Below are 22,033 nucleotides of genomic sequence, written 5' to 3'. Positions count from 1 at the left end.
ACTAGCTGAGCCATCTTCCACTGCCCCTTTGGAGGATCTTTAATGATCTACATTATAAAAATATAAAGCCAATCTGAAATACTTTAGTATCTATCAGGAACATAGGCTTGTAGAATTTTACCTAAACAACCCCTTTGTTGATGTATAACTTAAGAAAAGCTAGGTGTGGTTGCGCATGCCTTTAACTCTGGCACCCTGGAGGCTGAGGCAAGACTGTCATGAGTTCAAGCTGGGCTGCAATACACAGAGTACCAGGCAAGACAAGACTATGTAGAGAGACTGTCTCAACACCACCCCCAAAGGGAAAAGCAAGATCAATGAAGTTAGTGGTACATACATTCTCAGACAAGCAATAACAAAAGAAGTTTATTATCAGAGGACTTACCCCTCAAGACGTGCTGCAGGGAGGGGCTCCAGGCTGAAAATAATCCTAGGGATTGATTACCTCATAGTCATGTAAAGATACAACAATTTCCAATAAAGATAAACACATGGGAATGATGTTTGGTGTTAATTGTCAACTTGACAAAATACAGAATATGTTGAGAGATGGACCTCTGAACCTGCCCATGAGTGATTAACTTGATTATATAAATTAATATAGGAAGACTTATCCTAACTGTGGACAGGGCCATTGCCTGTTCCTGCTGTGTATAAAAGTGAGAAAGGTACTCAGCATAAATTTGTATTTCTTTGTCTCTGACTATGGATGCAACGTGCCAGATGCTTCAATTTTCTGTCACTTAGGTTTTCCTACCAGGATAAAGCAGGCCTCAAATTGTGAGCTAGAAGAGAACCTGCCTTCCTTAAGGTGGTAGTGTTAGAGTATTTTATCACTGCGAAAAGAAGAGACCGAAATTGGCACTGAGAAATAGGGCCATTGCAGTGATCAAGTTGTCTATATAGTTCTTAGGCCTTTGGAACTAGTTTGTATGAGCAATGTAGAACAGTGTAGACCTTTAGGTGAGCTCCTGGATGCTGTAAGCAAAATATTAATAGGCTGTTCTGGTGGCATTTTGGAAGGCCAGAGGCAGAGAACAATTTGGACAGTGGCAGCATGGCTCACGGGGTTTCGGAGGGCAACAAGGACTCTATCTGGAACTGGGCCAAGGGCCATTTATGTGATATTCTGTGCAGGAATAGCCTGTTTCATCCTGCCCATGACATGAGAATTTAAGTGAAGCTGAACATAAAAGCCAGTGCTGCAATAACTTTGATTGTTAACATACTTTCTGGGAGATTTAAAAGAAAAATACAAATGAGTATAAATCTATGTTAATGTTTCATAATGTAGAATTATAATTTGTTTTGTTTCAATCACAAAACATGTGGAAGAGGAGAGATATATAGAAGATGAGTTTGCATGCAATTTAGCTTCAGAGGAGGGCTGGAGAGATGGCTTAGCTGTTAAAGGCTAGGCTCACAACCAAAAATATAAGAGTTCAGTTCCCAGCACCCATAGCTGCCTCTCCAGCAAAAAAAAAAAAAAAAAAAAGGATATAAGTAAAAATAAAATTTTATGTTTTTTAGAATATTACATATTATTCTATAGTAGTTCCCATAATAATCACAGAGAACATGTCAAAGAATATTTTCAAAATAGGGATGGGTTATAACAAAAAATTAGATAAACACAAAAGAAATTAGGGATGAGTGACAAAACATATTTTTACATATCAAAAATAAAAATATTTTGTATCTATAAAGGAATTAAGAAAATAATTCCATTTGTAATGGTTAAAGAACGTAAATGTTCACTAAAAGCTACAAAATATAACAAATTACATTAAAGATGAAAATAAATAGGAAGGTACTGTGGAGAGCAATCAGTGAAGACTCCCACTGTCAACTTTGGAACTCCACATGCATACACATAGCATGCATGCACACATGCATCTGTACAATCACTAACATGCGTCTACATATGAGTACATGCCACACACACATCACATAAGGAAATTAATAATAAATAAAAGTAAATAAAATAAATTAGAAGCCTGATGAAGTGAGTGGTACATGTCTGTAGCCCCTGTACTCATTGGACTGAGGCTGGAGATCCTGCCTCAAAAATATGCTATGTATACATAATGCAATACTATTCAATCGTTAAAAGAACGAAACCTTGTCATTTGTAATATGGTTGTGACTGGGTATTATTGTTAGAGGAAATAAGCCAGGCACAGAAGGACAAATATGACACCATCACATTTCTATGTGACATCTAATAATGCTGATGTTGTAGAAGTTTAGAGTAGAGGGACTGGGGATGTAGCTTACTTGGTAAAGTGCCTGGCTAGTGTAAATTAAATCCTGGGCTCTATCCACAACACATCAACAAATAGGTGTGGTGGCACAATTTTTTAATCCCAGCACTCTGGGGGTGGAGACAGGAGGATCAGAAATTGAAGGTCATCTTTGCCTACACAGCTAGTCTGAGGCCAGCCTGTGACACGTGACATTTTGTCTAGACAATCAACAATGACTGCAAAAGGTTGAGAGTAGAAGGTTGTTTAGGAGAGATGAGGGGAGTAAAGAGAAGGTAGAATAGGCAAAGGTCAATTAGTGGATGCTAAATTATAGTTAGACTAAAAGGTCTGCTCTTGTACTGCAAAGCAGAGTGATCGTAGATAACAATTATGTACTTTATATTTCAAACACCCAGAAAAAAGCCCTTTGAATTTCAACTTTCACCACAAAAGAATAATAAAGGTTTGAGGGGAAAGGTACATTTCTTTTTGTCTTTCAAGTGTTTTCAGCCTTCTGAGACAGTGTCTCACTGTGCAGACCAGATGGCCTTTCTTACGTTCCCATGTTCAAGAGATTACATTCCTCCTACTTTCAACCATGCTCAGCAGAAAGCTATCACTGCATTGATCTACATATCACCCAGTGTATCCGTGTATGTCATCACCCATGGTATCCTATCAACATGTGCCAATTTTATTTTATGTACTAGCATATCTGCTGGATAGTTTTTGTCAACATACAGTCACTTAGGTAGAAGGAACTCCAGTTGAGAAAGAGCCTCAATCAGACTAGCCTGTGGGCAAGCCTGTGGGGCATTTTCTTGATTGATGTTTGAGGTATAAGGGCTCAGGCCATGGTGAGTGTTGCCACTCCTGAGCTGGTGGCCCAGCAGTGTATATAAGTGCAAACTGAGCAAGCCATGGGGAGCAAGCCAATAGGGGGTATTCCTTTATCATTTCTGCTTCAATACCTGCCTCTAAGTTCCTGCCCTGCTTGATTTCCCTTCATGGATTATAAACAATTATAAACTGCAAGCTGAAATAAACCTTTTCCTCCCCAAGTTGCTTTTTGCTCATAGTGTTTATCACAGCAAGAGAGAAGCAAACTATTGCACCTAGAAAAATGAATTAAAGAGAATAAATACAAAAGTTTCAGTGATTTTTAAAAATAAATAGAAAAGGTCACCCAACACCTTATTTGGAATGTCAAGGGACTCCAAATAGCCAAAATTATCTTGAAAAATAATGGAATTAGAGGAATCAATTTTCCAAAAAGTGTTTCTAACTTACTTTCTCTCTGTGTCTCTCTGCCTCTGTCTCTGTCTCTCTGTCTCTGTCTCTGTCTCTGTCTGTCTGTCTGTCTGTCTGTCTCTCTCTCTCTCTCTCTCTCTCTGTGTGTGTGTGTGTGTGTGCGTGTGTGTGTGTGTGTGTGTGTGTGTGTGTGTGTCTGTGTGTCTGTGTGCATGTGCCATGGCATGCATGTGAAGCTCAGAGGACAACTTGCAGAATAGGTTCTCTCCTTCCACCATCTGAGGTTCGGGAATTGAACTCAGGTTTTCAGGCTGGTGGCAAGCACCTTTGCCCACCAAGCCATCTTGTATTTTGTATTTTGTTGGTATTTTCAATTTCAGAACTTACTACAGAATTAATGAAAGAAAAATCTGCGTTACTGGAGTGAAACAAACACATAGATCAGTGGGATGGAATCAAGTGCTCAGAAATATACCTTTATATACCTGTTTATGTTAATTTTTGACAAAGGTACCAAGAACACTTGGTGGGAAAAAGATAAATGTTGGTGAGAAAGCAGAATTGTCCTTATGTTAAAAAATGCAACTGGACCCATTGCTTACAACTTGCTATTATTTGAATCTGAAGTGTGTCCCACTGGTTCTTGTTTTCAACATCTGCTCCTGATTGCTGGTACTGCTTTAATAGGCTCTGCATAGTCTAGGAGGCCAGACCTATCAGGAGGAAGTAGGCCTGTCTTTCACCAGCTGGAGGCTAGCCTGGAGTCTGCGTCTGTGGGCAGACTGATCCAGGTGCTGCTTGCTTCCGGACAAGAACAGATGAACTTTGAGATCAAAGGTCCCAAGGTCCCATTTCATGCTCAGGGGCAGCTTAGAGCACTCAGGGTGAGGCCTGAGGCCCTAGCACTAGACTAGAATTCCAGTCTTTCTCAGGGAGGTGGAAAATGAGTTGTCCACGGAGGGTTATAGTTTAGCTCTTTTAGAATAAGATTGCTGGTATCAGAAGGCCGTGGAGACTCAGGGGCTCCACAAGCCCATGATGATATCAAATGTATTATACCTCCTTATTTGAGCTGCTGTGCTAAGCATGGCAGAGGCAGCAGGCAGATATCTGAAAGTAGCAGGCAGGCAGGTCCCGTGAGATGTAGGCCCTGCAGTGCTCCACCAGGAGTCAGCACCATGCTAGTGGTGGTGATGGAGCAGGCCCTAGAGGCTGCAAAGGCAGTTGTGCCATTGCTGCCTGACCACCAGGTGTCTAGCAGCTGTTCTCCCCAGAATAAATGGAGTCTCAGACAGTCATGGTGGAAGAATGTCAAGTAAGAGAGAGAAAGAGCACATCAGCCAGCTTTTATTTATAAACCTTGGGCAGTGGGGAGAGATTTGAGGATGAATATGTCTGATTCACTAGGGCTAAGGCTGCCAGGATACTTGATCACATACAGTGGCTCAGTACCTCATTTACATGCAGTAACACCAGGTGCTATCACAAGAAGGAAAACACAGTACTTAATTACCCTATGGGTGAGGGAATGACTTCTAAGTATGATTAAAGGTCGTTTGCTGGAGGCTAGGATCTCCTCAGCATAGAGTGGGTTACTTCCAGGAATTCCCTGTGCTGGCTGAACAAGTTCCTTATCAGGAAAGGGTCTGGCCTGTAATCTTCCTTGAGGGCTGTGTGACACACTCCTTACAAAATCTGGCGTTACCAGAGCAGGTGGAGTCAGGACACCACTGAGAAAAGGGAGTCCACAGTCATAGACGGAGCAGAAAATATCTATCTGGAGATGTCAGACTTTAACCTTATCCAGCAGAGTCCCATATCATTGAGGATGGGCCCTTGGAAGTATAATGTTTCAGCTGCTTCTTGTGCTCTTTGCCTCCTAGTCCACTACCAGGTGAACAAGCTGCTGACATATGTTCCCACTTCCTCAGAGAGAGTCACTATACTTTGCTTTTGCTGTCAGGATCAACTGTGACCCTCCAAAACTCTAAGCCAAAACAAGTCTTCCATCTCTTCAGTTGCTTCTGTTAGGTGTTTGTCATAGTGAGGTGAAATGTAACTAATACACATGACATACAACAATTAAAATGGATCAATGACCTTAATGTAAAAGCGATGATCAGTGCTTGCTCTAAGTATGGTCCATCCCCTCGACAAAGCTGCTGTCCCATTTCTCTAGAATGGCTAGGCGGAAGCTGCAAAAATCATGTAAGTTGGCAGGCATGCAATATAGGCCAGCAGTTCACCAATGTTGGCTCAGAGGCGAAGCTGGTTGCATCATCTTCACTCGAGGAGCTTTAAAAGGCGTAGAGGAGCAGACTGCATGAGATTCTCACTGAAGAGTTTGAGAGTGGGATTTAGAGGTTCCTGTGTGAAGAAACATCCTCAAGACATCAAGTCTGGAGGCAAAGTCAGAGTGGGAAATCATTACATAGGGCCTTGAACCTCAGATAGGAGCCTTGCAACTCCCCGGGTGGCCTGTGGATCACCATCATTGGCATCACCTAGAAGTTTTCCTGACACTCAACTTGGGGGATGAGAATAGGCTTCTTGGGAGGTGGAAGCAAATGGATCAGAGGGTCAAGGCCAACCTGAGCTAGATGAAACCCTAGCTTAAAAACAAAGGAAGACACAAAGAAAGGAACACAGTCTTAGGTCTCTTCTAGATGTAATCTCAGCACTTGAGAGCCTGAGTCAAGAGAATCCCTTAGAATTCGAGGCCAGCCTTAATTTAATATTTTTAAAATTGCTTTATGATTACAGGCATTTTGCCTGCATGCCTGTCTGTGCAGCACTTGTGTGCCTTGAAGGCCAGAAGAAAGCATTAGAGTCCCCAAGAGCTGAAGTTCTAGATGGTTGTGAGCTGCCATGTGGGTACTGGGAATGAAAGCCAGGTCCTCTGGAGGAGCAGCCAGTGTTTTTAAACACCAGATCCATCTCTCCAGCCTCCATCAACCCACACTTTTAGATTCCTCAGAAACCTTCACATCTGTTTGGCTACAAAAGAGTTTGCAGGGAAACAAGAGCCTACTTATCCTAAGAGCTAAGCATCCTCTGACCAGCCGGATAAGACCTCGAATTCTGGTATGTGAATAGGGCCAGCCCTTCTCCAGTTTAAGATTACCCTGGGACACTTAACAAAGTACAGCTTAGAGATGTGTTATATAGCTTGCTGGGTCCCACCGAATGTTTCCAACTCTGTGAAGCCTGGATGAGGTCCCCAAATTTACATTTATAACATGTTTCAAAGTTAGACTGATGCCATTTTGTCCGGGCAGCACTCGTTTAGAATCATTTGTTTGGGTTAAAAGACCTCAGACCATATAAGAACTTCATCCAGTCAACCTCCTCCAAGCTGAGAATGTTCCAGAGGCAACTGAACTTGCAGTCTTGTGGTAGAGATAAGTTAAGGTTTCCAGCAGAGTATGTCTCCTGGACCCACAAAGAGCCATGCACCGAGTGAGGTATACCTGCCTTCCTATAGCTATGACCCTGGATGCAAAGAGTGCATTGATTTGGTTCTGCTATTGTAAGGCTCTCTCTCTCACAGCCTAAGCCTGGGAACATGACCCAGGCAATCTTGGGAAAGTGACCCAGAAAGAATTGAAGGCCAGTTCCAGTTTCTGAGATCAAAGTGGCCAACTGAGATAAACAATTTCAACTAAGGTAAACAATTTTCAGAAAAGTACCATCTGGAAATTCTCTGGAAACTCCCCAACACCCCTCCCTGCCAAGAATAGCGCCCAAGACCAACGACCCCTGCAATAGCCAATAACATTTAGACAAACACCCTTAGCGACCACCAGAGCCAATCCTAACATAGGACACGCAGCCCCTCTTAACCTTTGCGGTTTTAGCCTTTAAAAGTGGGCTGTAACAGGGACTCGGTGTGCCTCCCTCCCGAGTGAGTGCTGAGGCCCCCTGACGCGTGTCAGCAATAAACCTTGTGCTTTTGCATCAACACTGTGGTCCTCGAGTGGTCTCTCGCGACGACCGCCTACCCGAGTGGACTCTAGGGTCCAACACTATGTCTACCTGGGATTGGCTTGGTCTTAGTCAGTGTTTGGAACTTAAGCTGGCTTTCTGACATGCCTAGACCAGTTATGGTGTGTAAGATGACCATCCTACCCCTTCCTTGGATTTTATGGCTTTTGTGTAGAGTGTTGTCAAAGGAGTTATCTTAGGATATATATTCCCAGGTGAATGTGACCTTTTACACACTGCCTTGTGAAAATTTCCAGTGTCCCCATTTTTCTTTTCAGCAAGGTTTTAGAGGCTTCTCTTTCTTTCTTTTTTTTTTTTTAAAGGTTTTATTATTTATCTATTTATTTAATTTTTTTGAGGTTTTATTTGTACTACTTTTTAAAATTAATTTATTCTTGTTACATCTCAATGGTTATCCCATCCCTTGTATCCTCCCATTCTTCCCTCCCTCTCATTTTCCCCTTACTCCCCTCCCCTGTGGCTGTGACTGAGGGGGACTTCCTCCCCCTTTATATGCTCATAGGGTATCAAGTCTCTTCTTGGTGAGGCTTCTTTTTCTATAGCCCTCTCAGCTGTGAAGTCAGTCTTGTCTTTTGCAAGAAAGCCTTTCCATAACTCTTGCAGCTGAGACAAGTGGGTCTGTGGAAGCAGTTCTCTGCAATGGGATTTTAAGTGTTTAAAATGTCCCCTTCCCAAATGTCAAAATGCAGTGAATCTTGACTCTGAGGTCCTTCTTGTCTTTCCATACTAGTTGCTGCCATGTTGGGCTTGATCACAAGGAAGACTTTGAAAGTGCAACTGAGCTATTGAAGTGGCCAGTGGTCTTCAAAAGGACCAGGTTTATAAATATTTGGTTCAGCTGTTACACACAGATTTAAACATGTCATAATTCTAAAGGCATGGTTCTTTGAATTCCAGCTTATAGTGCATGCCAATAATCAAAAAACGTAGGAAGTGGGAGCAGGAGGATCCAAAATTCAAGGTTATCATCTAGTACACAATGAGTTTGAGATCAACCTTGGCTACATAAGACCGTGCTTTAAAGGAAAATAAAGAGACAATGTGAAGGTTTAGAAGTATTGCACTAAGGTAAATTAGGTGGGCTACTAAACATATACACATGAACAGCACTAAATGAACAAACCAGTAGTATTTATAAATTATATATATATATATATATATATATATATATATATATATATATATATATGACTGAATTTGGAAGGAAAAGGGGAGGGGGACACAGAAGGAGCTGGAGAGAGAAGAGGGAGGAGGAATATGTAAATACAGTGTTCATACATGAAAAATTCCAAAATAAATGTAAAAAGTAGGCCTCAAATTTTTAAAAATTTTAAAAGTATAAAAATGCATGTGTACAATATATCTAGATATGAGAATACATATTTTTAGAGATTTATTTATTTATTATTATGTATACAGTGTTCTGCTTGCATGTACACCTACACACCAGAAGAGGGTACCAGATCTCATTATAGATGGTTGTGAGCTGCTATGTGGTTGCTGGGAATTGAACTCAGGACCTTTGGAAGAGCAGGCAGTGCTCTTAACCTCCGAGCCATCTCTCCAGTCCCAAGAATACATATTTTTTTTAACAGGAATAATTAAAAATTTAATAAAAAAGACCAAGAAAGCAATTAAAAGTGAAATCAAAGTGAAAATATAAATGTCAAATAAATGAGGTATAGGAACAGAACTACAAACAGGGAAAAGGAAAATAAATAAAGTTTTGTTCAATAAGGAGGATCCAATAGTTCTGTAAATTTATGCATCAACAATCTTGTCTGAAAAACACAAATAAAACAAAAACGGACTGCAAATACTAGGAAACTAACAAAACTCAATGGTAATTTAGCTGATGCTAAACATCTGTATGAATTCAAGAATACATATTTTTAACATTCAAGTTTAAATTCCTTTGTCTATAGGAAAAATTTCTACTGTGTTCATGGAATTAGCGTCTCCCATATGTGAACTATTTTATGTATAATCATATATATATATACATATATATTTAGGGTGACATTATTACTATATCATTACATTTTCTGATATGTAAAATGAATTTTATTATGGAAAAAACAATATTTATAAGATCTCTAAATTCTATATTCTTTGTATTCTATATAAAAATGGGTTTCCTTATTTCAATAAACTATTTTGATGTAACTAAAAAGTATACCAAATCTAATTACGTTATGGTTTATTTAAGTTCTATACTCTGATGCTCTAAAGATAACACACAAAATAATTTGTAAAAACATGAAATAAAAATACATTAATTATGAGCAAATTAGTTATAATAAGTAAAGTTCCTAAACATGTCAATTTTTGGAGTAATTCTGTATAAGGACCCAAAAGATCTGGATTTAATCCAAATAACTACAGAAGCGTAGCTTTGGGAAGACTATTAACACATATCTTTCTACACTAAGATGTGTGCACTAGTACATGAGCAAGAACCCTGTGAAATTAAAGTGGGAATTAAATATGGCATTGTATGTAAAAGCATATAAGCATGACTAGAATAAGCATATCATATGCATGCTTCTAAAAGAGAGATGTGGGTTAGAGCACCTCAGGTGGGATAGGGCAGGCAGATCACAAATGTCTTTTCTTTACTATAATAAAACATTTCACCCAGACTGAAGTAGGGTGAGGCAAGTGAGATGCTCAACCTGCAAGCCCATGATTCTGATAGTTAATGTCTCCTTCTTCTGTTTTGTTCTGATTACCTTATCCTGTTAGGATCCTATGATCTTGAAAAGTGGGTTGTTCAGGCTATAAAGGTTCTATCCATCCTTGATGCCTTATTAGCAGCCAAAACCTGCAGAAGTTGGTTGAGTCTCATCTAGGATCCCTAGATAATGATGGTCTGGTTTCTGAGAGATGGACCAATAAAATGGACAATCTTAGCTGTCATTCCTCAGACGTCTTCCCCTTCTGTTTGAGATGTAGTCTCTCATTGGCTTAGAACTTTGCCAAGAAGGCTAGAATAGCTGGCCAGGCAGCTTCCACCTCATCATGGAATACTACTCAGCTATTAAAAACAAGGAATTCCCGAAATTTGTGGATAAATGGATTGAGCTAGAAATGATCATAATGAGTGAGTTAACCCAGAAGCAGAAAGAATCAAATGGTATATACTCACTTATATCTGCATACTAGCCCAAGGGGCATGTCCCACGAAAGCCTTCACTTACCAGGAAACTGGGACAGAGGGGAGGGCATCCTATTGGGACTCTAAATGAGAGACGCATGGGAGAACAGCAAAATAAAAGGATACAGAGGGTCCTAGAAATCTACAAGTAGAACAATATGATAGGCAGATTTGGGCCCAGGGGTCCCGCTCAAACTAAGGCACCAGCCAAGGACAATACAGGAGGTAAACTTTAAACCCCTTCCCAGATCTAGCCAATGGTCAGAACATTCTCCACAGTTGAGTGGAGAGTGTGATACGACTTTCTCACGTACTCTGGTGCCTCACATTTGGCCATGTCCCCTGGAGGGGGAGACCTGGTGGCACTCAGAGGAAGGACAGCAGGTAGCCAAGAAGAGACTTGGTACCCTATGAGAATATATAGGGGGACGTAATCCCTCTCAGGAACAGTCATAGGGGAGGGGAATAATGGGAAAATGGGCGGGGGGGAGGAATGGGAGGATACAAGGGATGGGATAAACATTGAGATGTAACAAGAATAAATTAATAATAATAAAAAATGAAAGAGAAAAATATGGCCCTCGCCTATGAAAAAGGACTACTAAGTGAAATCACCAGGTTCCTAGGAAATGAAATCCACTAAGAGAGAAAGAAAAAAAGAAAGAAAGAAAGAGAGAGAGAAAGAAAGAACAAAAGAAAGAAAAGAAAAGAAAGAAAGGTTAAACTATGGAGCTGAAGAGATGACTCATAATGGCCTGTAGTCTAGTAACTCCAGATCCAGGGAATCTGACACCTTCTTCTGGCTATCGTGGGCAACTCTGCTCACAAGCACATACCCTAAATAGAAAACACATACACATATTATATTGTATTATATTATAGTATAGTATAGTATATACGTTATATGTTATATGTTATACATTGCATGCTGTACTATATGTCACATTATGCTGTTATGTAATATGTGCCATATCTTATATGTTAAGCAAATATTATATATTATGCATTATACATTACATATTATATTTATTATATATTATACACATTATATATTATGCATTACATATTGCATAATAAATAGCATATTATTTAGTATATTATATATTATATTATATGTTATATTGTATATTACATGTTATGTTATATATGTTTATTTACATATATTTAAAGGAATATATAAAATGTATATGTATATATATACATATATATATATTTAAAGGAAAACATACCATGAATTTAAGGGGGAATGAAGATGTGACATGGAAGGGGTTGGAGAGAGGAGTAATGATGTCATTACATTTTGACTAAAAATAAAATGTTTTAAAATGTAAATAAACATACTACTTATAATAGCATTAAAAGAATAAAATACATAACAATAAACTCAACAATGAGCTTGAAACTTTTACACTGAAAAATGTAAGACAGTGTTGCATGAAATTAAAGAAGCTCCTAAGAAAATCTGACATGCCCTGTGTTCATGTATTGGAGTACTTAATGTTGTTATAGTAGCAATACTCAGAAAACGAGTCTACAGAATTGGTGTATTGACGGTCCATTAGCTTCATTCTTAAATTAAAGAAAACGATCCTAACAGTCATATGAAGATGCAAAGAACTTAGACTTGCTGAAGGCTGGTGAAAATGTATATTAATGCACCTACTATAGAAATCAGTTCAAATGTTCCTCAAAGAATTAGATCTAGAAGTACCATGTGCTGTGCCACCTCTAGGACCTTATTTAATGCCCACGACACAAGACTACCATAAACAGGTGGATAGATAAGGTAATTGTGCTGCTCATTCTGGAGTATCTATCATTCAGCCATTAAAAAGAATGAAATGATGTCATTGCAGAAACATGGATGAAAGTAGAAGTCATCATTTAAAGCAAAATATGACAGATCTGAGAAGGAGAAATGCAATGTGAATCAACAGATTCACATTTTGCCCTTATCACTTGATGGCTGCCCCTCCTACCTGTCTCTCACCTAGACACTATGGCAGGGTGTCATCAGGCTCACTGACTTGAGATTTTTCTTGTTTTTTAGGTCTCTGGAGTAGCTTAGTTTCAAACAGTTGGCACATGGCTATTGTGCTTTAAGATACAGGAAGCAAAAAAAAAAAAAGGAATTCTTTTGTTTTTTGAGACAGGTCTCACATAGCCCACACTGGCCTCAAACTTGCTATGTAACTAAAGTGACCTTGAACTCCTGATCCTTCTGCCTCTATCTTCCAAGTGAAGCACCACACTTCATTTATGTGGTCTTTGAGATCAACTTCTGTGCATGCTAGACAAGAGCTCTGCCAATTAAGCTATAGCACTCGACCCGCATATGGATTTCTTTGCCAGTGTGTCCTGCCACAGAAGAGTCACACCAAATCCTCCTATTTAAGGTCAGTGAGAACTGCATGTTAGCCTTGTAGCTAAGGCTGTGAATTGGGTGCCATCAAACCTACCTGACTTTTCTTGTGTTTGAGATTTCTACCTCCCACCTCCAAGCCAGGTTTGAAGCACTACATTATATCCCAGTTTCTTCTACATGAACTTTAAACATAATCTTTATTGGTTCTTTGTGAATTTCACATCATACACTCCAACCCCACTCATCTATCCCTCATCTCCTACCCACCCTCCACCCTTTCTACCTTCCTCCCAACATAGAAAATCAAATCCTTTTGTGGAAGCTGTAGTGTGTCACAGTGTACCTTTTCGTACACACTTCTTGGCTTGCAAATGTGCATTGCAATGACTCGTTGGTCTGGCTCGAGGCCTCTGGATTCTGTTACTCTATTGATACTGGAACCTCACTGGGATGCCTCTTGGATATCCTGGTGTTGCTCTGTGTCATGGAGATCCTGTAGTTTTGGATCTGTAGAACCAGACCCTTCGTGCACTCCTGCCATTCATCAATGGAGTAGATGTTGAGTGGGCTAATTCAAAGCCCTGGCTCTGGGCCTAAGAGGTATCTGATCTGGTCTGGCTGCCAGCTCTCCTACTGTCACAGCCTGGGGGCCAGCTCACCTGCAACCCCCACATCCAGGGCCAACTCTATAGTGCTGCCCAGGCGAGATTCAGGGCCCACTATCCAAAGTGTTGCAGCCAATGAGGGGCATGGCCAATTCTCCCACTCTCATAAAGCCAGGGCTAGCTCTCCTGCCTGCAATAGGTACTGAGAGACTCTGGAATAGAAGAGGGCATCTTTCTTTCATCCAAGCGACCACACAGCAGACAAGAAGCGAGGCCAGCTCTCCCACAGTAACCCGAAAACCTCACATCTAGGGCCAGCTTTACTATGCTGCCTAGGCCTTGTGTAGGGTTCGATCCCCAAGTGCTGCACTAGGTGAGAAGCAGTGCCAGCTTTCCCATTAAAATGCCCTTGGGGCCAGTGCCTGTCATAGGTGGCAAGAAGTAAGAGGGGGGCATCTCTCCCTCACCCATGTCACCATGTGGCAGACAAGTGGTGGGGTCAGCTTTCCTGCTTTCATGACCCACCTGCTGCAGGTGTCAAGGGACAAGGGGGAGGAGGGTGTCTTTCCCTTATCCATGCTGCCACACTGGAAACGAGTGGCAGGGCCAGCTCTCGCACATTCATAACCCCGGTGCTAGCTCACTCCCAACTCCTGAAATGTGAGGGGGCCGCTCTCCCAAGTACTGCAGCTGGCTAGATGTGGGGTCAGCTCTCCTGCTGTTATGCCCCCAGGGCCAGCTCCCACAATGCTCAGGTGAGGGGTGTGGCCAGTTGGCAAAGCCCTAAGGTATCAACATTTCCCTGGGTTGCATCCCAAACCAGGGAAGGTGCGAGCTTTAAATGGCCATCAGAAATGCACCATGGGGCCCTGACAGGGAGCTAACCTTAGATGACTATCAGTCTTGTGCCACAGAAGCTTGGGGGAGGGCACACCATGCCCGATACATCACCTGCTTGGTCCCAAAATGCACAAGTGGGCCCCATTCGAGGGTTGTCTCTTGGAATCACTCCTGCCTGGGGCCCATGGTCCTAGACTGAATTCTTCTAGTCTCTGGTTTGAGCTGTCTAGGCCTGCCTGGCATCAGCCTGGTGATCATCTCAGGCTTGCTTTTCTTAAGGAATGTTAGGCTACTAATCATTCAGATGTTCATAAGTCAGAATATTGAGCATAGTGACCTGACTTCTCTTCATGATGGATTGTAAAGTATAAGATGAAATACACCCTGTTCTCTCAGCTCAAAAATAAAAAATAAAAAATAAGAACACTTAGCCTAGACATGGCCTCTCTCCTCTTTGCCACCTACTGACACGCATGTGACACAGCATCCACACCTGCAGTGCCTCTAGGGGCAGTTCTACATTGCCTTTTGACTTGTGTATACTTTTAGCAGTTCTGTAACCTCTTTCTCGGGTCTCCCTGATGGCAGATTCTTCCCATTCACAAGGTTGCATGGAAGAAACTTCTACTCCACCTTTTAACTCTAGCCCAAGACATATTTTTATGTCTGTATTCAAAGGTAGGATATGAGTTATACTGACAGAAGTGGTGGCACGTGCCTATAATCCCAGCATTCACAAAGAGTAGGCAGGAGAATTGCTGTGAGTTCAAGGCCAGCATGGAACACATAAGTGTAGTCTTGTCTACCCAAAGTGGTAACATTTCATTATAGAACTCAAGATTCCTTTAAAGTTATGTAAAATTTAAGGCATATTTGGATCTCTGAGCACAGTGGAGATAGAGGCAAGAGGATCAGGAGTTTAATGCAAGCTTCGGCGAAACACAGTCTGAAAGAAAAACCTCCAAAGATTAACAAACAGTACAACAAAACCAAACAAACCAAAAGATGCCTCCATCAGTAAAGACCTGGATTTTATTCCCAAACCCACACAAAGTGTGGGACACAGTGGTGCACATTTATAATCCCATTGCTGGGGGCTTGGAACAAGTGGATTCTGGGACTCCCTGTCCATCCAGCCTAGCTGCTTGCCAAGACCAAGGTTAGTGAGATTTGTCTCAAAGGAGGCCTACAACATTTCTGCGATGATACTGAGGTTGTCCTCTGGCCTCCACATGGACTCACACACATGCATGTGCACACTCACACATGCAAAAAAACAAAACCAAACAAAACTAAAACTATGTATATAATGAAAGCATTTTGGCAATTTGAAATGGCTTAATTTTTCAATTAAAATGTAGAATTAAATGCTTGTATAGTTTATTTAGTGCAGAGGAAAAAAGAAAGTCTTATAAGCCTTTCATATCTGAGTGTCTTATAAAAGACTGAACAGGAGACCATTGTGTTTCTTCTTCTTCTTCTTCTTCTTCTTCTTCTTCTTCTTCTTCTTCTTCTTCTTCTTCTTCTTCTTCTAAATAATTGAACCAAACAAAAGTAAACATTTAAACAACTTAAATTCTGAGCTAGACTAGATGGAAGTGGGGCAGAACTATAGCAAGTAAATCAAGTCAGAACAAGGTAGACCCTGTCCTTAGTTAACTTTTTTTTAAGTAGGAAGAGAACAGATTTAATGAATATACCGCATGAGCAGAGAGCTGGACTGTAACACGACTGTCTGCCTTGACATTCTACTCACTGTGGACTTTTGGCATTAGTTTTGAATTCCTAGCAACATTGCATTTAAATGGTACTTGTCTTAATTTCTAAGGTTTCCAGTGCCCTCACTCTTTTGTGCCCACAATAAATGCATCACTTGCCCCACTTTAATTTTGATCCTGCCTTACAAGTTCAGTCACCCCCTGCTCAATGCTATAGTATATTTAGCTTTAAAAAAATCTGGGTCTTCACGTCCCCTGGATGGGGAGGCTTGGTGGCACTCAGAGGAAGGATAGCAGGCTATCAAGAAGAGACTTGATACCCTATGAGCACATACATGGGGTGGAGGTCCCCCTCAGTCACAATCACAGAGGAGGGGAGTAAGGGGGAAATGGTAGGGAGGGAGGAATGGGAGGATACAAGGGATGGGATAACAGTTGAGATGCAATATGAATAAATTAATAAATTTTTTTAAAAATCTGGGTCTTGGCACAACAGGCCTGCGGGGTTTGCATTTTCTCCCTACTTGTGCTAACGAAAGCAAAGCAAAGCCTACAGAAGAGGGGAAGGCAGAAGAGTCTGTTCTTTGCAAGGAGGTGAAGGTGGTAGTATCTGGCAGGCTTTCTGTATTAAATTTTGACAGCCCCAGCAGTCTTTTTGAAAGTTTCAAGTAGAGACTATTTTCAAGGAATTCTGGGAATAAAAGGCCCTTCTCATTCAGAGGGATGACCTTCCCTGGCTACATATTTCCAGTCTCTGTTCAGACTCTCAGATCTGAAGAGTCTCTGCAACCAAGGGGTGTACTATGGACAAGATATGAACGTCTGCCGGAACATCAATGGGTTTTAAATAGGGATGGCAAAGCACGCTTTCTTCAGTTGAGAAAAGATTTTGATTGGAAGAGGGCAACAATTCAGTTTCACCAACCGCAGAGGTTTAAGGATGAGCATTGGAGGATCCAGGAAAAGCTGGAATGCTACTTTGGCTCCTAAGTGGGCTTGAGTTGTATACATAACTCCTGCAGGGTCTCAGGGCCTCCCTCCCCATTATGATTATGTCGAGGTTTTTATCCTACAGCTGGAGGGAAAGAAACACTGGCACCTGTACTCCCCAACTGTGCCCCTGGCACACGAGTGCAGTGTGGAACCTGAGGATCAAATTGGCACACTAACACATGACTTTCTGCTGAAGCCTGGTGATTTGTTGTACTTCCCCAGAGGGACCCTTCATCAGGCAGAAACTCTTGCAGGCCTGGTCCAGTCCACTCACGTGACCATTAGCACCTACCAGAACAATTCAAGGGGAGATTTCCTTTTGGATTCCACATTGGGGTTCGTATTTGACACTGCAAAAGACAGTGTGGTATTAAGGACTGGAATTCCCTCGCAGATGCTCATGGTGGAACCCCCAGCTGTTGCAACAAGAAAGCTGAGTGCCTTCTGAGGACTCTTGCAGACCAGCTAGAAGGTAGAAAAGAACTGCTATCATCACACAAGAAGAAAGATTTCATTGTGCACAGACTCCCCCTGCCCCCTTACCAAGTGGGAAATGGAACAGAGATGTTGGAAAACCAGATGAAAAGTTGCCTTTCTTTAAATGTTTCTCAGCCATTTGATATTCCTCTGTTGAGAATTCTCTGTTTAGTTCTGAGCCCCATTTTTCAATTGGGTTATTTGGTTTGGTGGTGTTTAATTTCTTGGGTTCTTTATATATTTTGGATATTAGACCTTTGTCAGATGTAGGGTTGGTGAAGATCTTTTCCCAGTCTGTAGGCTGTCACTTTGTTCTCTTGACAGTGTCTCCTGCCTTACAGAAGTTTCTCAGCCTCATGAGGTCCCATTTATTAATTGTTGACCTTAAGGCCTAGGCTGTTGGTGTTCTGTTCATGAAGTTGTCTCCTGTGCCAATGTATTCCAGGCTCTTTCCCACTTTTTCCTCTAAGTGACTTAGTGTCTCTGGCCTTTAATCTACTTGGATTTGAGTTTTGTGTATGGCGACAAATAGGGGTCTAATTGCATTTTTCAACATGTAGACCTCCAGGTTGACCAGCACCATTTGTTGAAGATGCTATTATTTTTCCATTGAATAGTTTTGGCTTCTTTGTCAAAAATCAAGTGACCAAATGTGTGTGGATTCATCTCTGGGTCTTCAATTCGATTCCATTAATCCACCAGCCTATTGCTGTGCCAGTACCATGCTGTTTTAATTACTGTTGCTCTATAGTACAGCTTGAGATCAGGTATGGAGATTCCTCCGGAGGGTCTTTTATTGTATAGCATTGTTTTTGCTATTCTGGGCTTTTTGTTTCTCCATATGAAGTTGAGAATTGATCTTTCAATAGCTTCAAAATATTTTGTAGGTATTTTGATAGGGATTGCATTGAATCTATAAATTGCTTTTGGTAAGATGGCCATTTTTACTCAGCCTCATTAGTCATCAGAGAAATGCAAGTCAAAACCACACTGAGATTCCATCTTATACCCATCAGAATGGCTAAGATAAAAAACTCAAGTGACACCACATGCTGGTAAGGATGTAGAGAGAGAGGAACACTCCTTCATTGCTTGTGGGAATGCAAACTAGTACAACCACTTTGGAAATCTATCTGGTGCTTTCTCAGAAAAATGGGAATAAGACTTCCTCAAGACCCAGCTATTCCACTCCTTGGAATATACCCAGAAAATGCTCTACCACACAACAGGGACATATGCTCAACCATGTTCATAGCTGCCTTATTCATAATAGCCAGAACATGGAAACAGCCTAAGTGTTTCTCAGTAGAAGAATGGATAAAGAAACTGTGGCATATTTACACTATGGAATACTATTCAGCTATTAAAAACAAGGAATTCCATAAGTTTGTGGATAAATGGATTGAAATAGAAATTATCATAATGAGTGAGTTCACCCAGAAGCAAAAAGAGACAAATGGTATATACTCAGTTATATCGAGACACTAGCCCAAGAGGTATGTTCCATGAAAGACTATACTTACCAGGAAAGTGGGTCAGAGGAAAGGACATCCTATTGGGACTTTAGGTGAGAGAAGCATGGGAGAATGGGGAAATAGAAGGATCCAGAGGGTCCTGGAAACCTACAAGAAAAACATTATGATGGGTGGATCTGGGTCCTAGGGTCCTGCTCAAACTATGGCACCAGCCAAGGAAAATATATGCAGTAAACTTCAAACCCCTACCCAGACTAGCTGAAGGACAGGACATTCCCCACCGTTGAGTGGAGAGTGAGGTCTGACTTTCATACAAACTCTGGTGCCCCATTTCTGACCATGTCCCCTTGATGGGAGGCCTGGTGGCAGTCACAGGAAGGATAACAGGTCACCAAGAAGACACTCGATACCCTATGAGCATATACAGGGGGAGGAGGTCCCCCTCAGTCACAGACATAGGGGAGGGGAGTAGGGGGGGAAGGGGGAGGTAGGGAGGAATGAGAGGATACAAGGGATGGGCTAACAATTGAGATGTAATATGAATAAATTAATAAAATAAAATAAAGTTGCCAAGATTGGACAGCACATAGTAAGACTACAGTTTAAAGACCACATTGTCCTCACAGTAGGGCCAGATGAGAATCAATCTGATGAAGCTCAACGAAAGATAGTTTACATCTATCAATCTCTGAAGAATCTGATGAGAAAACAGGTAGAACCAAAGGCTTATGGACTTTGCTTTCCTTTATCACATGTGGATGCTCTGAAGCAAATTTGAAGTGGTTCAGCAGTTCCTGTCAAGGACCTGAAACTTCATACAGATGAAGAAAAGGAGAACCTGGTCTTGCCTCTCTGCATGGAGTGTTTCCAAGTAGTCTAGTGCCTTTAAACAGAGAAGTGTCATTTTCTCTGTGCACACTTTCCGTGAAGGGACTTGTGGTCCTCTGATTAGGATTCTGGTGGAGGTGTGCTTACACAAAGGAGCAGGGAGAAGGCACTGGTATGTTTCCACATGTGCTTGTGGACATGAGAGGGAAAACAGGAAGTTACCAGATATACCAGACTGTGATAAAAGCATACTTCTGACAAGTTTATTTAATCTAGTGTTGTAGAAAAGCCGCAACTCCAGTACATGTGTCACAAAGAACCGCATCATTAGCCTGGCTCTCTCTCCAATTTCTGGAAGGAGCAACGCCTTTCAATAGCCTCCTTAGTTGCAAAAAAAAAAAAAAAATACTTTTTAACAATTAAAAATTAGGAAGAAAGTTGGCTTTTTTACAATGAAAATATACATATCTTTGAGTGACATATGCCCCCTTTCCCAATTAAAATAAACATATTTCATGGAATGATACTGCCACCCATGAGAGGCACCCAGAATCTGTGGATGTGCGGAGCTCTCAGACACTGCTTAGAAGATGATAAAAGAGCCAAAGACTGGAAAAACAAAACAAAACAAAAACAAAGGCCAGTATATACATGGGAAGACCAAGTGCATAAAAGTACTCAAAGTATGTAGCTCTTTGAGTCTAAAGTATTCACTGTTATTTACATTGTAAAGTGCACTGACGTTGCTATTTTTAAAAATATTGCTGGAGAATTTATGTAAAAGAAACAAAAGGAAAACAAAAACCTGGGTTTTGTGAAACATTGGCTGACCTCAAACTCCTTTATGTATTATGAGATGGAATTTCTCATCCTTCTGCCTCTATCTCCTGATGCTGCAATTACAAGAACAAAAACTCTTTGGTGCTGGGAATCATAATTAGGGTTTCAGGAATGCTAGGTGAACACTCTACAGACTGAACTCTAATTCTAATCCCATTTTATGGTATTATATTCTCAAAAATGTACCAAAAAAAGAGGAAAATGGTGGCAAGAGCAAAGTCCTTTACATCTGCTGAATCCAGCCATGGGATTAAATGACATTTGAACATCCTCTTCTGTGGGGTCATTATTTCTAGTGCTTGTGCATCGGGAAGGCTGCAATAAGTGAGTGGACCAAACACTACTATCCATACAAATGCTTTGCATTTTCAAAAGTTGTTTCTATTCTTTTGCCTTTAGGGTGATTATACATTATCTTTGAGAGCCAGAGATCTTCGCAGAAGTTGTCTTCAGGAATTCATTCTATGGGCAGGAAAAATGAAGCCCAAAATGGAGCTGGTAGCCATTCTGTCATGACCCGAAGCTGAAGCAACAAGTGAGGTCTCCGAACTTCCAGGTCAGCACCTAGGTTGTACTGCCTCTGTTTTCTTGACTCTTTGTACAACCGGTTTCAATACTGTTTACTTCAAGCAAGCTTGAGAAACAGTCACTAAAATTCCATTTCCCTTTGCTTTTGATGTTTGGAAAGCAGGACATTGAAGGAGTCAACTTCCTCGAACCTCAACATGAAATAGTCTCATGTTATCTTCCTGTCTCTGGCATCAGTCTCTCAACATTTGGCAAGCTTCCTTTGTCTCTGTGCTTCTGGTTCGATGTTTTGCCTGTACAGGGCTAGCAGAACTTACTTTACGTAGTTGTAGTGAGGCTGAAACAGGTTAATGCCAATACAGTACTGTGAGCATCACAGCTAATAAAAATATAACTATAATTGGGCTGAGGATGTAGCTCAGTTGGTACAGTGCATGCATGAACCATGGGGTTGATCCCCAGGGTCTCATAAAACTCTGGATGTAATGCACACCTGTAGTCCTAGCACTTGGGAGGTGGAGGTAAGAGTGCCAAAAAGTCAAGGCTATCCTCAACTACATGCAGACTCTGAGGGCTGGCTTGATGTTCTCCGTGGGTTTTGGAAGTCTACTCTTCTGGATAGTTTTTATATTAAGTTGACACCAGCTGAAGTCGTCTGGGAAGAGGGAGCCTCAATTGAGAATATGTTTCTAGCAGATTGGCCTA

The 22,033-nt window shown here is 41.2% G+C and overlaps 3 pseudogenes; 1 reads left to right on the top strand and 2 right to left on the bottom strand.

The window, feature by feature from the left end:
• Positions 1 to 21,679, top strand: part of LOC127185451 (uncharacterized) — a 25,522-nt pseudogene extending 3,843 nt beyond the window's left edge.
• Positions 14,750 to 14,824, bottom strand: LOC127186086 (uncharacterized; annotated as a pseudogene).
• On the bottom strand, positions 14,884 to 14,984 carry LOC127186074 (uncharacterized; annotated as a pseudogene).
• Positions 21,680 to 22,033: the final 354 nt, after the last annotated feature.

The sequence above is a fragment of the Acomys russatus genome, chromosome X, assembly GCF_903995435.1.
Source record: "Acomys russatus chromosome X, mAcoRus1.1, whole genome shotgun sequence".
NCBI classification, from domain to species: Eukaryota; Metazoa; Chordata; class Mammalia; order Rodentia; family Muridae; genus Acomys; species Acomys russatus.
The sequence above is the reverse complement of the archived record's forward strand: the minus strand, read 5'-3'. Positions and strand labels throughout refer to the sequence as shown.